This window comes from Chrysochloris asiatica, unplaced genomic scaffold (assembly GCF_000296735.1).
Source record: "Chrysochloris asiatica unplaced genomic scaffold, ChrAsi1.0 scaffold00003, whole genome shotgun sequence".
Taxonomy (NCBI): domain Eukaryota; kingdom Metazoa; phylum Chordata; class Mammalia; order Afrosoricida; family Chrysochloridae; genus Chrysochloris; species Chrysochloris asiatica.
In genome coordinates, this window is record NW_006408521.1 from 42,736,324 (window position 1) to 42,754,012 (window position 17,689).

Below are 17,689 nucleotides of genomic sequence, written 5' to 3' on the forward strand. Positions count from 1 at the left end.
ATTTGTACACGGGCATATTTGAGGAGGTTCCCTATCTTAGGTACCCAAGAAATCCCACCAGATCCTCTGGGCCTTGGGAATCATGGAGTAGACACAGCAACTACAAGAGAAGATGGGAGGGGTTGGGGGAGGACTCTGGGTTTCCTGCCTTCAGCCCTACAGTTCCTGGTAAGGCAAAGAGTTAGCACACTTGTCCACTAACCAAAAGGTTGGAGTTTTAAGTCCGTTCGGGTCTGGTGAGCTACTTCCAAAAATAATACAACTCTTGAAAATCCTGTGGAGTGCAGTTCTACTCTGACACACAGGGGGGTGCCATGAGTTAGAATTAATTTGAAGACAAGTACTCAGTGGCACCTAACAACAACAACAACAGTTACTGGTTGGTCCCATTCTACAATCTTTCACTAGTGCCTCCTAGTGGTCAGAGTTGGATAAATGAGGCTCCTCCTGGCTTAAAGTAAGACTTGAGGAAGGCCAGGGGATGGATCTGAGAGGGAGCACATATGAGCAGATTTTCACCCTTTGTATATGTGGACCAGGTTGCATGTTCGTAAATACAACATATCAAGAAATAATTGACTATATTTAATCTCCACAAAACCCCTATAAGGCAAGGACTCATCTACCCACTGTCACACAGCTCATAGACAGTGGACCCAGAATTGCAGCCTAGGACCCTCACCTTTAACCGTCATGTCTGGGATTATAGCCAGATACAATCTGGCTGGCTCGAGCTGACGGTTTGTCACAAACTCTGGTCCTGAGGTTTTGTGAAGTGGCTGAAGTTGACCACGTGATTTCAGTCAGGAGCAGTGACCAGGAGAGTAAACACCTCTTAGAGCTGCCCCAGTGCAACCAGCCTCCTGTTTGGATTTTCCACATACGAATCAGATATGCACTTTATCACTCTAATGGTTTCCTTAACAACACCCACTCAAGTAATATAGGGATATAGTGCCACTGTGGTGGTCGTTGCATTTGAATAGATTCATATGCAGAGTGACCCATGTGACAGCGAGTTTTCTAGGCTGTAATCCTAGTGTATCACTGTAGGGTAAGCACTGGACTACTACCCAAAATGTTGGTGATTCAAACCCGCCAGCCTCTCCTATGAAACACTACACAGGGTTTCACTATGAATTAGAACCCACTCAATGGCACTTAACAATAACAAACTTTATTTTGGGTTGTTGCTAATTACCATCGAATCATTTCTGACTAATAGCGACCCCATATGACACAGTAGAACTGCCCTATAGAAACTTGGGGGACTGTGGCTCAAGCTCATCAGCCACTCCTTGGAAACCCTATACGGGGTTGCTATGAGTCAGAACTGACTTGTCCGACAGCACTTAACAACAACAAACAACCATTTTTACAAGAGTATATTGCCAGGTCTTTTCTTCCATGGCACTGCTGGGGGTTTAAGTCCCCAACCTTTCAGTTAGCAGCCAAGTACGAAACTATCACACTAACAGGAAGGTCAATTTTTTTTTTTTTCAAAGTACGTTTGGGGAAGAAAAATATTGAATTCTGTTCAAATAAAGGCAGGGAAATTTAGTTTCTGACAAGAAATCCAAACAATAGCTGTGTCTACCCCGAAAAGGCCCCAGGTAAGTGTGGGAGGGGCCAGGCACAATGGGGAGCTGTAAGAAGACCAAGCTGCCTTGCCCATTTCATTCCTTCCCGTCAATCCAGGGATCAAGGTTATCAGCTGGCCTCAGCATCAGGAGGCCAGGGACCGTGGTGAAGTTAGCAGGTATTTTGTAATCAGGCAAAAGAACCAGAAAATGTGTTTCTCTCTTCATTTTTCCCATCTTTTGGAGGGGGCAGGGAGTAGTGATACTAAGGGATGAATTCATCTCTTATTTTTATAATGAATCAACTGGACTGTAGTAACAGGAAATCTAAACTGTGCCCCTCGGAGGCCCCCCACTACATTGGGTAATTACCCCGGGCTTACTCAGCTGAGAAGTCTGGATGGATCAGCACTGTTTGCAAAAGCCAAATGGAGCGAAAACTGGGAAGCAGAAGGCAAAGGTCGCAAACTGGTGGCCCCTGGGCCAAAGCTGGCCCACAGATGTGCTTTATGTGCCTCAGACAATGTGGGCCCACACAGGCTAAAAATCAATGTGTAAGTCACCAACTATTTTTTATGTATTTATTTTTAGTTATCCACCTTTCAAAATCAGAAGAGGTAAGGATTTCTGACTTCTCTTAAGAAGGCAAACTCTCCTTGGCAACATGAAGCCTGGGCCCATATTCCTGGAGGACAATGGTACTGATGCTGGTGTGACTACCCCCTTCGATGGGCCCTATGAACTCCAGTTCGTTTGTCTCCAGAACCCGCTTCGGCTCCTTGACCCTGAAGCTACTCCCTCATAGCCATTCATTATCACCCTGGGCTTGTTTTCCTTACCTCTGATTTGCACCAGGAGAGACCAGTCCCTGGAAATGGACATCATGCTTGGTAAAGTAGAAGGTCAACAAAAAGATAGGAAGGCCCTCACTGAGAGAGGTTGAAACTGTGGCCGCAGCAGTGGGCTCAGACATAACTATTGTGAGATGGTGTTAGGGCCAAATAGTGTTTCTGTTGTACATAGAGTCACTAGAAGTTGGAACTGACGTAGTGGTTACGAATTGGGCTGCGAACCACAAGGTTAGCAGTTCGAAACTACCAGCTGTTCTGCAGGAGAAAGATGAGGCTTTCTGCTCCCGTAAAGATTTATAGCCTCGGAAACCCTGTACAGGGTGGCCATGAGTTGGAACCGGCTCCACTGCACATAACAACAACAATAACATCCCAGGTCCTTGCAGGTCCTATTACCGCCATGGTCGCCCTTCTTGTCACTTGCCACTAGGGATCTCAGAGCCACCTCGATCTGCCCTTCAAAAGTTACCCCCATTCTGCTTCCACAAGGGGTCTTCAGACAGATGAGGTAGTTGTTACAGACTGAATCGTATCCCCCAAAAGATAGGCTTAAGTCTTATCCTCTGGGACCTATCGATGTAGCTAGAATGTTGAGAGATGAGGCTCCAGAAGGCTAACTTTCCAGCTCCACTGTTTCTGTGTGGGACAACAGTCCTCAAGATGGATCCGCAGCAGAGATCTAGGTGGGGACCCGTGCACCCAGAGCCGCAGGAACACGCTCTTCAACGATTAAGGGAGACTTCTGTTTCTGTGAGAATCAATCCCATGGGCCCACTGACAAAGTTCCCTTTAATTTATTTGCAGTTGCTTCCCCTTCTGTTGATTTGGCTTCTAACTGAAAGGTCAGCAGTTTGACACCTGCCCCCCTCAGCATCTCTGCTGGAGAAAGACTTGGAAAGCTGCTTCCATAAAGTTTGTTGTTGTTGTTGTTAAGTGCCATAGAGTTGGTTCCGACCCATAACGACCCTGTACAGGGTTTCCGAGGGTGCAAATCTTTACGGGAGTAGAAAGCCTCATCTTTCTCCCGCGGAGCAGCTGGTACTTTCGAACCGCTGACCTTAAGGTTCACAGCCCGAATAGTAACCACTACGCTACCAGAGCCCCAGTTAAATTCTATGTTACTGTTGTTGTTGTTGTTGTTAAGTACTGTGGAGTCGGTTCCGACTCATAGTGACCCTACACAGGCTTTCCAAGGCTGTAGATCTTTACGGGAGCAGACTGCCTCATCTTTCTCCCACAGAACCGCTGGTAGTTTTATTAGGCACTGGTTAATTGGTCCTGATTCATAGTGACCATGTGCACAACAGAACAAAACACTCCCCACTCCTGCACCATCCTCACCATCACTGTTACACTTGAGACCATTACTGCCACCACTGTGCCAATCCATCTCCTTGAGTCAGCTTCCTGTTTGTCACTGGCCCTCCACTTTACCAAGAATGATGTCCTGTGCCAGGGACTAGTCCCTCCTGATAGCATGTCCGAATTATGAGAGACGAAGTCTCATTATCCCGGCTTCTAAGGAGCATTCTGGCTGTATTTCTTCACAAGTGTTGATGAGTCTTCCTCCTATCCTGATGCCACATTCTTCTTCATATAATCCAGATTCTTGGATTCTTTGCTCAGCATACAGAGTGAATATGTATGGTGAAAGACTACAACCCTGGCACACATCTTGCCTGATTTGAAAACCATTCACTGCCTCTTAGTCTACGTACAGGTTCCTCAGGAACAATTAAGTGTTCTGGAGTACCCGTTCTTTGCAACGTTATCCATAGCTTGTTATGAACCACACAGTTGAAACTCTTTGCATAGTCAATAAAGTACAGGTAAACATCTTTCAGCTATTCTCTGCTTTCAGTCAAGGTCCATCTGACTTCAGCAATGATATCCCTCATTCCACATCCTCATCTAAATTCAGCTTAAACAGTTGACAGTACCTGCCAATGTACTGGTGCAGTCATGTTTGAATTATCTTTAGCAAAATTTTACTTGTTTGTGATATTAATGTCACTGTACAATGATTTCCACATTGCGTTAGATTGCCTCTCTTTGGAATGGACCAAAATATGGGTCTCTTCTAGTCAGTTGGCCAGAGATCTGTCTTCCAAATTTCTTGGCATAGATAGTGAGTGCCTCCAGTGCTGTATCAGTTTGTTGAAAGACTTTAATTTATATTCCATCCATTCCTGAAGCCTTATTCTTTGCCAATGCCTTCAGTAAAACTTGGACTTCTTCTTTCAGTACCATTAACTCGTAATCACATGCTACCTCTTAAAATGGTTGAACATAGACCTTTTTTTGGGGGGTGGGTACAGTGCCTTTGTGTATTCCGTATTCCTTCCTTCTTCTTTTGATACTTTTGTCCACGTTGTTAAGTACTATCGAGTCAGTTCCAACCCATAGCAACCCTGTATAGGGTTTCTGAAGAGCAGCTAGTGAGTTTGAACAGCCAATCTGTGGTTCAAACCAACCTTATGGTTCCGTGCTTATCCTACAGTGCCACACCAGGACTCCACTTTGTCCATTGTTGTTGTTTTGTTGATAAATGCCATTGAGTCATTTCTGACTCATAGTGACTCTGTATAGTTTCCATGGAATCCTTCAACATTGTAATCCAACGCTTGTATTTTTTCTTCAGTTCTATCAGCTTGAGGAATTCTGAGCATGTTCTTCCCTTTTGGTTTTCTAACCCATGTCTTTGCACATTTCATTATAACACTTGACTTTGTCTTTTCAAGCTGCCCTTTGAAATTTTCTGTTCAGCTCTGTTACCTCATCATTTCTTCCATTTGTTTTAGCATCTCTACGCTGAAGGGCAAGTTTGCATCTCTTCTGACATCTAATTTGACCTTTTCTGTCTTTCTTGTCTTCTTAATGACCTTTTGCTTTCTTCCTGCATGATGTTCTTGATGTCATCCCACAACTCTATGGACAGTTCTATTCTGTCACATAAGGTCACTATGCGTTGAAACTGACTCCACAGCACCTAACACCAACAGATCTGGAGACACAATATCTCTAATGGGTGCCTATGCTTCTGTTCCTAACCTGTCATCTCTCTCCTTTGTCCTCCTTTCTAACGTCCTTCCAAGGTCCCTGATATTACACACACATGCCCATAGGTGGTACACTCATAAATACAAGGGTAAGTCAAAACATACTGCTACAAAATCATAGAAACTTTTAGACAAAAATACCAAAATGTAAAGTTTTTGTTTCTTGACATATCTTCCACCTAGGTCTATCCACTTCTGAAATTGTTGTTTCCCCAGGTCTCTAACCTTTCCCCTATGAATTCTGCCTCTTAGATCTATGCCACGTCAAAATGGCAGTTTCAACATCCTCAAGGGACTCAAGTCATGTTCCTTTTCAATGCTCTTTGCGTTTGAGGAACAAAACTATGTCTGAAGGGGCAAGATCAGATCTGTAGGGTGAATGGGATAAGGTTTCCCAATGAGATTCTCATAGGACTGACTTTGCTATCCTTGAAGTCATTACTAAGCAGGTGCATTGTCATCATGGGGAAATAAATTTCTGGGCTTAACTTGCTTGGCCTTTTCCTCACCAATGTTGTTTTCAGTTTTCTTAAAACTTCTTCATAATAAACCCTCATGACTGTCCTGTGTCCTTTAAGAAAATCTATCAGAATTACCCCTTGGAATCTCCAAAACAAACTCATCAGAATCTTCTGAGTTGGATTTCATTGGCCCCAATAGACTCCCTCAGAAGCTATTGTTATGATTGGATCTTTTTTTAAATTATTGAACACACCCTAACTAGAGTTGTTGTTGTTGTTTAGTGTCATCGAGTTGGTTCTGACTCATTGTGACTCTGTATAATTTCCTGGGAGCTGCTGGTGAATTTGAACTGCTGACCTTGCAGGTCAAGCCAACCTTGAAGGCCAAAGCCTTATCCTACTAAGATAAATGTATTATTAAGTGAACTTGTCTACAGCCATCCACTGATCACAGAGATATGTTTTGTTTGGACTAAGCACATGCTTGTATGAACTGGAACCCTCGTAGCAATACTTTTCACTCAGCAAAGAATAACTGCGTACTCACTGTGTGCTAAGTGCTAGAGATCTGAATACAAGAAATCACAGTGTCCACCCCAAAGTGTTCCAAGTGTAACACTCAGGGTCCTAAGACCGTAGATACTCAAGATGCCACAAGAATCAAGGTTGAGGGCTGCCATTGATTTCCAGAGCTTCACCCAAAGGGACTTTGGGTAGAGCTTTAAGAGAGAAGAGTGTGGTGGAGTTCTGCAAGTGCAAGAGGTGGGAGAAGGCTTTTCCTGGCCAGGGAGCCACGTGTGTCGATGAATTAAGGTGCCAGACAGGTCTTGATTGGGTAGGAGGTTAGGATGTGCATCAGCGAAAGCCAAATGGGGAAAAAAGAAAACAAAAGCTACCAAGGACCAGATTCCCAGGACCTCCTAATTCACGCTCATCAGTTTGGACAAGGAGCCACATTGCTGGGCTGTATGTGGATAGATGCCATAAACATTGTCATTTTAGAAGATCCCTTGTCTGGGGTTGGGGAGAGGACTGAGAGACTGGAGACCAATGCAGTGTCAGGTAGGAGGGCCTGTGTCAAGGGCCTGGACTGGGTTGTCCCTTTAAGTTCCCATACTCTGCCTTTTCAGGCACCCTGTATGTGCTGGCAGGAAAGGGTCACTTTGCACTCAGGGCTCAAAGGCAGGATTACCTGGTCTTCTGGTTGGACCACGTGTCGGAGGTAAGACCAAATGGAGGTCTAGACCTAGAAGTCTGCCTCTAAGGTGTAAGATTTTGCCAGATTCTTTTGTTAAAGCCAGGACAAAGGTGTTTCCCCAGTTATTTTAGTCAACCATCTGCCTTGAAACAACACTCATTTCATCAACAAAATGTATTTCTCAACACCCTTTATGCTAATTGGTGCAGCTTTAGACCTTCAGATCCCAAACCCCTGCCCCTGACACACTGAAGCGAGGTTATTTCACAAGTGCTCTACATGCCGTCACAGTTGCAAGCACTTTTGTTGTTGTTGTTGTTAAGTGCCGTCAAGTCGGTTCCGACCCATAGCAACCCTGTACTGGGTTTCTGAGGCTGTAAATCTTTACGGGAGCAGAAAGCCTCATCTTTCTCCCAAGGAGCAGCTGGTAGTTTCGAACTGCTAACCTTGTGGTTCACAGCCCAATTTGTACCCATTATGCTACCAGGGCCAGCACTTTTAAACCCATTTAATTGTCGCTAATCAGGCTGCGAGCCGTTTTTCCAGCAGGAATGTGAGAGTCTCGAAGAGAAAAGACCATGGGTGTGGTGTGGCTCCCACCCTCTACCATACAGCCACACTCAGTGGTGGTCACACACTAATTCCTTGTCCATAAGAGCTAATAATCACCACTAGAGTTGCTGGCTTTACTACTGTAGTAGATTGGTGTGTGTGGTTACGTTGGAGTGCTAGCTGCCATTGTTGTTTTGTTGTTTAGTGCCATCAAGTCCATTCTGACTCATAGTGACCCTGTATGGGGTTTCCAAGGAGCGGCTGGTGGATTTGAACCACCTACCATCGTCAGCTTGAGGACTAAGGTGCGCCTGATCCAAGCTATGGTATTTGCAATAGCCTCAAATGTATGCAAAAGCTGGACAGTGAATAAGGAAGACCATAAAATAATTGATGTATTTGAGTTATGGAGCTGGAGGAGAATATTGAAAGTGCCAAAAGAACAAACAGATCTCTGTCAGTAGAAATGCAGCCAGAGTGCTCCTTGAAGGCCAGGATGACCAAACTTCATCTCTCATACTTTGGAAATATTGTCAGGAGGGACCAGTTGCTGGAGAAGGATATCATGTTTGGTATGGTGGAGGGTCAGAGAAAAAGAGGAAGACACCCAGCGAGATGGATTGGCAAAGTGGCAGCATCAATGAACTCAAGTGTGGCAACAATTGTGGCCCAGGACCAGGCAGTATTTTATTCTGTTGTACATTGGGTCGCTATGAGTTGGTACCAACTCGATGGCACCTAACAACAACAACAACCACTGTAATTCAAACTGACCTTGTGGTCCAGTGCTTATCCTACAGCAGTACACCAGGACTCCAATAGTGACTCACTGTTTTGGGCCACCATTCTCCCTTCCCTCATGAACCTTCCCTCAACTCTTGTGTGTCCTGCCTGGCTCACAGGAGTCTGCAGGTTTGCTTGTTTGAGCTTCCCCCAGCCGAGGCAGACATCTCTCTGCATCTTAGGATGCTATGGTACCAGGTACTCAATGAATTCCAAAAGGAGTGAATGGATGTGTGATTCAGGGAGAGAAATCACACAGGTGTGTGTGTGTGTGTATGTGTGTGTGTGTGTGTGTGGTGCTGCTGGAGCTGTTCCTGCTCTTGTTTACCTTTCTAACATGATTTGAAAGAAAATGTATAATTTCCATAACACTTTAGAAAAAAAATAAGTAATGGGATAGGAAAGAGGAGAAAGATAAATTAACAGAAACCATGTACCTATTCTGTGCCAGGCACTTTCTCATATCATTTCATTTAATCCACACAAAATTTGTTCAAATCAAATTCAGAGAGGTTAGGCAACATGCCCAAGATCACACAGCAAGGAAATGGTTTTGTTTGATGTCATACTTGGGCTTTTGTGACCACACCACAGAGTTGACATAGAAATGTACATAGAGAAAAGGCCAATGCCACGAGTTTCTAGAATAAATATATTTTAGAAGGGACTCAGAGATCTGCCTCTCCTAAAAGTGTTTTTAAAAAACATCACAGCACACTCTTAATTCAGAAAACCAACAAGTCTAGACAAAAAGGGACACCCAAAACTCAACATCCCTCCTCTCTTTCAGGTTTTCTCTTGCAACTTTCCAACACGCAAAACGTATGCAGAATATTAAAAAATGTTCAATAAATCAAAGATGCGCTTGGAACAAGGAGCATCACGGAACCCAGGTGATAGCTCTTTATGAGGCTGGAGATCCAAGAGGCAGACTAGATCTGACTGCTTCTTCAGATCTGATTGATGGGATGGAAAGACCGGGGGGCGGGGGGGGGGGAAGTATATGTATATAAATATATATACAAACAAGCACCAAACATAAGAAATGGAAACCGTGAGAGGAAAGACCGAAGCCCCACTGGAAGATTAAAGAGAGGAAAGATTACACATGGCCAGGTCAGTTATTGTGTGATGATCCTGCGGTATTGTTAATTCACATTGGCCTGTGTTACACCTGGAGAATGCCTAGTTGTACCACCTCAATGGTTCACACCTTGTGGCTAGCAGTCCAGTGCTTATCAATGGTTCATACACCTTTCCAGACCTCATAGATCACAGGAGCCAGATTCACCAGTGCCAAAAACCAGAGTCCATTTGGTGCACCTGTAAATTTGAAGTTCATAGCTTGCCTGTGAGTCTTTGTCAAAAGAGAGGTTCTGTAATCAGATAAAGCATGATTGCCCACTTTGTGTTATTTTTGCTTATTTTGTTTATTCCATCCATCCATCCACCCAACAAATATTTATGGACATCTATACCAGGCCCTGTGCTAAGAAGAGGTCAGTGAACAAACAAAGTTCCTGGCAAAAGAACTGAATGATGAGGGCACACAATGAGACGAGGGAAGTGTATCAAGTCATATCACGCACATCTAGATAAGAATGTAGGGCTTCATTCCAAGTGCAAAAAGGGTGTGTGGCACAATAAATCCATTTTTAAATAAAATAAATACTACTTGGTGATTTAAAAAATAAAAATCAATCTCAGCTCCAAATCATGATGGCCCATGTATGACAGAGCCAAACCACTCCTTGAGATTTTCTAAGCTATGAGGTTTATGAAAGCAACTCACCATGCCTTTCTTTGATGGTATTAGTCTATGGCAAAACATTCACCCCCTCCAGGGACCTACTTGTTGGTAAACAAAAACAAAACCTAACCCCTCTGCCATCAGATCGATTCTGGCTCATAGCAACTCTATACTATACAGGGCTTCCAAGATTAAATCTTCATGGGAGTATACACTTCATCTTTGTGCCTTGTTGCAGCTGTTGTGTTTGAACTGCCAGCCTTGTGGCTAGCAGTCCAGCGCTAATCTTACAGCATCACCAGGGTTCCTTAGTTGATGGTGGAGAGTGGATGTAATAGGAAGCAGGAGAAAGAGCAGGCAGAGCAGTGAAGAACCTATTGCGGGGGGTTAGGTAGGATCGTGTGAACTTGGACTGTGATGGGCAGTAGAGGTAGAAGGTGCTAGAAAGATTTGAGATGTATTCTGGAGATAGAAACATTCTGATAATTTGAATCGAGGAGGAGGGAGTAAAGGAGAAACCGATGATGGTTTTCAAAGAGCTCTGGGAGTGTAATGGTTACGAATCGGGCTGCTAACCTCAAGGTTGGCAGTTTGAAACTGCCAGCTGTTCCATGGGAGAAAGATGAGGCTTTCTGCCCCTGTAAAGAGTTGCAGCCTCGGAAACCAAACAATGACAACAACAACTATGAAAAGTTGGGTGTTTTCTGGCATCTTTTTCTCAGATGGAGAGGATTAGAAGCTTTTGTTTCATTCTTTGCATTACCCAGCTGACATTTCATGAACACCACTTTGCTAGAGATGGCACACCCATTTCTGAGCAAACAGAGAGTTAGTATGATGGACTCACCCAGACTCCTGGCTCAGCCTCCCAGACAGACACCTTTGTTGTTGAGTGATGTACCAACTCATAGAGACTTTATGTACAACAGAACAAAACACTGCCCCGTCCTGAGTCAATCTCAAAATCATTGCTATGCTTGAGCCACCACTGTGCCAGTCCATCTCTCTGGGGATCGCCCTCCTTTTGGCTGACCCTGCACTTTACCTAACATGAAGTCCTTCTCCAGGGACTGGTCCCTTGGGATAATATGTCCAAAGTATAAAAGATAAAGTCTTGCCAACCCGGCTTCTAAGGAGCTTTCTGACTGTACATCTTTCCACACAGATTTGTTTGTTCTCTGGCAGTCCTCCAATACTGTAACTCAAATGCCTCAATTCTTCTAGTCTTTCTTATTCACTGTCCAACGTTCATATGCATATGAGGCTACTGAAAATACCATGGCTTGGAGCAGTGACACCTTAGTCCTCAAAGTGATGTCTTTGTTCTTGAGCACTTTAAAGAAACCTTGAGCGGCAGAATTGCCTAATGCAATATATCACTTGATTTCTTGAGTGTTGATTGTTTATTCGAGTAAAATGAAGTCTTTGACAACTTCAGTCTTATCTTCATTTATCTTGATGTTATTTATTGGTCCAGTGGTGAGGATTTTTTTTTCTTTATATTGAGGTGCAACCCATAACAAAAGCTGTGGTCTTTGATCTTCATCAGTAAGTATTTTAAGTCCTCTTCACTTTCAGCAAGCAAGGTTATGTCATCTGCTTATCTCAGAGACAGACATCTTTAGCCACATGGATTTCAGGACTGTCAATTTTTTCAGTGAGGCTTCCCATCCTGTTTACCCAACTTTAACCTGTAGTCACCAGATCATAAGGTTTTTTTTTAAAAGACTAGAAATTGACCTGGAACTCGTGATAGGGAAACTAACAAAAAAAAACAAAACTCAGTTTTTCCTAAAATATTGAGATATGGCTGATGTAAATCATGTCAAATGATTAAGTTTTCCTTTTCTTTTGGCCAACAGGAAGCTTAGCTATACATTTTCAATTCAGCTTAATAGCTGTATATAATTTATGGTTTCCATTGTGGCATTGTGGTTTTCCCTTTGTTATTGATTGCCCCAACTAAATATCTGTTACGGTCTGCCGTGTAGTCTTGGATCAGCCAGGCCATGTGTGTGACAGTAGCCATGTCTGATTGGACGAAGTACAGACTGGGGTGTGCATCCAAAACTTCAGTGAGTCATTTGGATTTTCTGAATTGGCTATCGAACTAATGGAAGCAGAGAAAATGTCCACTTAATGGTTGGAGTGGTCTCTGTGTTGTGCTGCTCAATCTCTTCTTCACAAATGAGGCATTCTTCACTCAGCTACCAGGTATTGGCCACTGAGGGCTTTCTGTCTGGAAAGAGTTGAATTTCTCTCCAGAATTATCCTTAACCAAACCAACTCAGTTACTGTGGAGACATCATCAGGAGAAAAATCAGTCTCTAGAAAAAAGCGCCATGCTTGATACAGTAGAGGGACAATGAAAACTAAGGAAACCTTCAAAGAGGTGGATGGACACAGCAGCTGCTCCAATACGCACAAACGTACCAATGATCATGAAGATGGTGCAGGAGATGTTTCTTTTGTTATACACAAGGTTGCCATGGAAACAAACAACAAACAAGAGAGTTGCCTTGCCCAACCAACACCATGCCCTGTCCAGGGAGGCAACCCACATCCAATAACTGGATGATCCCAGGTACAAAGGTCCACTTCCCATGACTCATGGAAGGACATCCCAGCTCCTGAGTTCCTCATGGGGTGGGACTCTGTTGGAATTACTTTGCAGCCCACCTTCTCCCTCAGTCCGATCCTACTTCCCTCATAACCCTGTATAGATCCACCGAGTATGACCCAAACCTCCCATACACAAATTTCAGCATCTCTGTCTCTTCCCAAATAAACCCAACCTAATAGTGGCTGCTGATGCTTAAGGGACATGATTTCTTTAATAAACACTGATCACATGGTCACCCCAAATAATAAGTATAATTATCATTAGCCCAAATAATAAGTATGATTATCATAAGAAAGGAGAGAGAAAAAAATTGATCAGTGGACAAACTTTGCTTTCCAATGAGTTTTTGTTGTTGTTGTTGTTGTTTATCAATATGTGTTCTAGTGGCTTGGGATAAATGGCAGAATCATTGTCCCAGGACCATTGTCTACATAGTAGAGTAGAGAAAGCATGCGCCTTGAAGTCAGAAGACTTCAAATTCTGGCTCTGTTGCAGCTATGGGCCAAGTATTTAGCCTCTCTGAGCCTGTTTCTAACCTTGCAGAGTTGTTAGGAGTACTACAGGATGGTACAAGCACCAGGAACAAAGAAGTTGCTCAGCCAATGTTGGCTTCCTTTCCTCAGCAACACGGAGGGCAGCCTCGGATCTTCCAGGTAGGAGAATGGGCTGGATCATACCAAAAAGTTGATAGGTGATCTCAACGTACTGAGCTGTGCTGTGGATCTGGGGCAGAGTGGGGGAAGGGATGCAGATCACCTGTCCTGTGCCAAGGTGCCAAGTTACTAAAGAATTTCCTGTGCTCACTTTCTACTGACAGGGGGTCCCTGGAAGCTACTGACTCAAGCAGGGGGCTATGGGAACTGCCTGTAGGAGCAGTGACTCTTCCCTTCTGATCAGGGATTCCTTTAGGAATTTAGTCATGTGACTCCAAGTGAAAATCAACATGAGAATACGAGTCTGGGAGGCAGGAATTGGAACTGTGTTCTTTAGTTCCTAAAGCAGTGGCACATAGTAGGTGCACAGTAAATGTTGTGGAGTGAATGATCTAATGAGGTGATGCTGAAGGAGAAGCACTGGACCACAAGGTCGGTGGTTCAAACTCACCAGCCACTCCTCAGAAACACTATACTGGATCGCCATAAGTCGGAACTGACAATTCTGGTGTGGTGCTGTAGGATAAGCACTGGACTGCAAGGTTGGTTTGAACCACAAGGCCAATGGTTCAAACTCACCAACTGCTCCTCCGGAACCCTATACAGGGTTGCTATGGGTCAGAACCGTCTCTACAACACTTAACAGCAATAACTCCCATATCAAAAAGTTATGCTGATTCCAGGGACAGCATGATTTCTGGGCAAACACTTTGAGGGCCACCCTCACCTTACTTTTTCTGAGACCAGTGTCCCCTGGAGCTGTGTACAAAGCTTTGACTGTTTCTGTCACAGTGGCCAGCTGTGGTCCACCACTCACCACTTGCATGTGTAAATCCAGTTTTACTGAAACATAGTCACATTCATAGGCCGAAGTATTGTTGATGGCTGCATTGAAGCTACAACAATGGCAGCGTTGTACAGCTGAGGCAGAAACCATATGCCCCATCCCCCAAATGAAAATATTTATTGTCTAACCCTTTTACAGAAAAATCTTGCCTCCCCTTGCCTTGGTTGGAGACTAGATGCAGAGAGTACCAGCCCTCTCATCTCTGAGAGTCTGGAGAATTAGCAAGTACTATTCCATCAAAAAGGAGATCTGATAGCATAGTGGTTACAAGTAAGACTGCTAACCTCATCGTCAGCAGTTCAAAACTACCAGCTGTTCCAAGGGAGAAAGACGAGGCTTTCTGCTTCTGTAAAGATTTACAACCTCGGAAATCCTATACTGGGCTATGGGTCGTAGCTGACTCGATAGCACTTAACAACAATAAAATTCCATTAAAATACTTCACTGACAGGAAAGCCAGTATGGTTTTCCAAGTTCCATGGGCTGCCAAAAAAAACAATAGATCCATTTTGGAAGACGTGCAGCCAGAGTGCTCCTTAGAGGCCAAGATGGCCAAACTTCATTTCTCATACTTTGGACATATTGTCAGGAGGGACCAGTTGCTGGAGAAGGATATCATGTTTGGTAAGGTGGAGGGTCAGAGAAGGAGAGGAAGACTCCCAACGAGATGGACTGGCCAAGTGGCAGCATCGATGGACTCAAGCGTGGCAACAGTAGTAAGGTTGGCCCAGGATCGGGCAGTGTTTCGTTCTGCTGTGCATAAGGTCGCTATGGGCCGATACTGACCCGATGGCACCTAACTACAGCAACAACTCCAGTATATGCCTGCCGCTGCGTTAAGCAGTTGGTCCTCATGTGTTCACATACTCCTCTCAGTAGAACACCATGCAGTCGTTCATGTTGCTAGTTGCCACCAAGCCAATGCTGACCTGTGGCAACCCATGGACAATAGAACCAAACATTACCCAATTCTGTAGCATCCCCACAATCAATGTCATGCTCCAATTCATTGTTGTGGGCACTGCGTTTCTTTGAGTGCCTTTCAACCTAGGGGTTCATCTTTCAGCTCTGTATTGCACTAGTGATATAAGATTTTCATTAGCTAATCTTCATAAGTAGCTAACCTTCACAAGTAGTAGGTCTTTCTTCCTTGTCTGTCTTAGTGTCAAAGCGCCTCTGAAGCCTGTCCACCATGGATGGCCCTGTTGGTATCTGAAATATTCTTGGCATAGCTTCCATCATCCTAGCAAGATGCAAACCACCACAGTACGACACACTGACAAACAGATGGTGGAAGACCATGCAGTGGAAATTCTGTGATCTCTAGCTTACAGATGAGGTCCAGGGTGGGTACATAACTTACCCAAAGTCACACAGAGTGATGCAACAGACTGGAGTTCCTGCACACTGCTCTACACTGTCTTCTACATTACCTTACCCTAGCAAGAAGACAACTGTCACATGAGGAAACAAAACACAGGAACAGGAACCACATCAACTCAGACCCAACAGTTGGCTATAGTCTAAAAACATTGGGGGGAGGTTTAAAAATGGACTGAATTAGGGATTGGGGATTGGATTTAGAATAGTTGGGAATCAAGAAAGATTTGTCAGAGTTGTATTTCTTTCACGACACTTACCCAACCTGGATGCTGAGCAAATAATCTGAGAAACTGGATTATCTGAAGAAGAATGTGACATCAGGATTGGAGGAAGACTTGTTAACAATTTTTAATATGCAGATGATACAACCTTACTTTCTGGAAACAAAGAGGACTTAAAATACTTATGAATACCTTCAGCGTGGCTTGCACCTCAATGTAAAGAAAACAAAAATCCTCACCACTGGACCAAATAAATAATATCATGATAAATGGAGAACAGATTGAAGTTGGCAAAGACTTCATTTTGCTTGGATCCACTGTCAGCACTCATAAAAGCAACAATCAAGGAATCAAACAATGTATTGTATTGGACAAATTTGCTGTATAAGAACTCTTTAAAGTGTTCAAAGCAAAGATATCCATTTGAAGACTAAGGTGCACCTGACCCAAGTCATGGTATTTTAAATAGCTTCTTGGGCATCTGAAAGTTGGACAATAAATAAGGAAGACCACAGAAAAATGGATGCATTTGAATTATGGTATTGGCAAAGAATACTGAAAATACAATGGACTGCTTGAAGAACAAACAAGTTTGTATTGGAAGAAGTACAGCCAGAAAGTTCTTTAGAAGCCAGGATGGTGAGACATCATCTCTCATACTTGAGACATGTTGTCAGGAGGAACCAGTCCCAGGAGAAGGGCATTATATTTGGTAAAGGGGAGGCCAGAGACAAAGAGGGAGACTCCCCAAGGAGATGGACTGACACAGTGGCAGCAACAGAGGGTTCAAACAGAACAACTGTGAGGAAGGCACAGGACTGGGCAGTGTTTCGATCTGTTTTGCATAATGTCACCATGAATAGGAATTGACTCAATGGTTTCTAACAAAAATGATAACTCAGTCCCTCAAAGGGTGTACCTCTGGAAGGGGCACTGTGAGGAAGCCCACTCAGTAGAGAACCAGATTCCCAGGGCCTCCAATGGCAGGACAGGTCCTTCATGGGACAGTCTGTAACCCAACAGGTGAAAAATGTCACTCTGAACACCAAGAGAAGAGGCTGGCTTGACATCTGAAACCATGAGCAGGATAAGGGGTAAAGACTGTGTTTGGCCTTTTAAAAGCAGAGTCCCCACGCTGTTCCATCTCCCCAGATGAAGGCATCATACGTGATAAACCAGCCCTTTATCCCTCTAAATTAAAAGGACTAAACCTCTTTTAGGGCTAAGTGCAGACATTGATTCAATTTTACATTGTCATGATAACAACACTTATAGACAAGAAGTGGTTATTATAGAAAGAGCAAAATGGTTCACTTTTGACTTGAAATAAAAACAAGATTACATGCCAGGGAAATAATCTGGATTACGAAAATGAACAGCAAACTCTCCAGGTCACTTCCTGTTGACACAGGAAGAAAAGCTGCAGATCTGCTTTCTGCCAATTTCGCCACCAAGTCAGAAGGTCTCCGGTTCATTGGAGTTCACAGAGGGAAGAAGAGATGCTTAAATTACACAAGTGATATAGTGATTTGACTTGCCTGCAAATTTCCATTTCTATATTTTACTGTCCTGGCAGATGCTGTGGAGACTCCAACTTTAGGATCTTTTTAGAGTGGCCCCTTTGTCCTTACTCAGACTAAGCATCCATCATACCTCAACACCACACCAATGACCCACTGCACCACCTTCCAGCCCATGGAAATCCCTAGTCACTAGGTTTTCTGCACT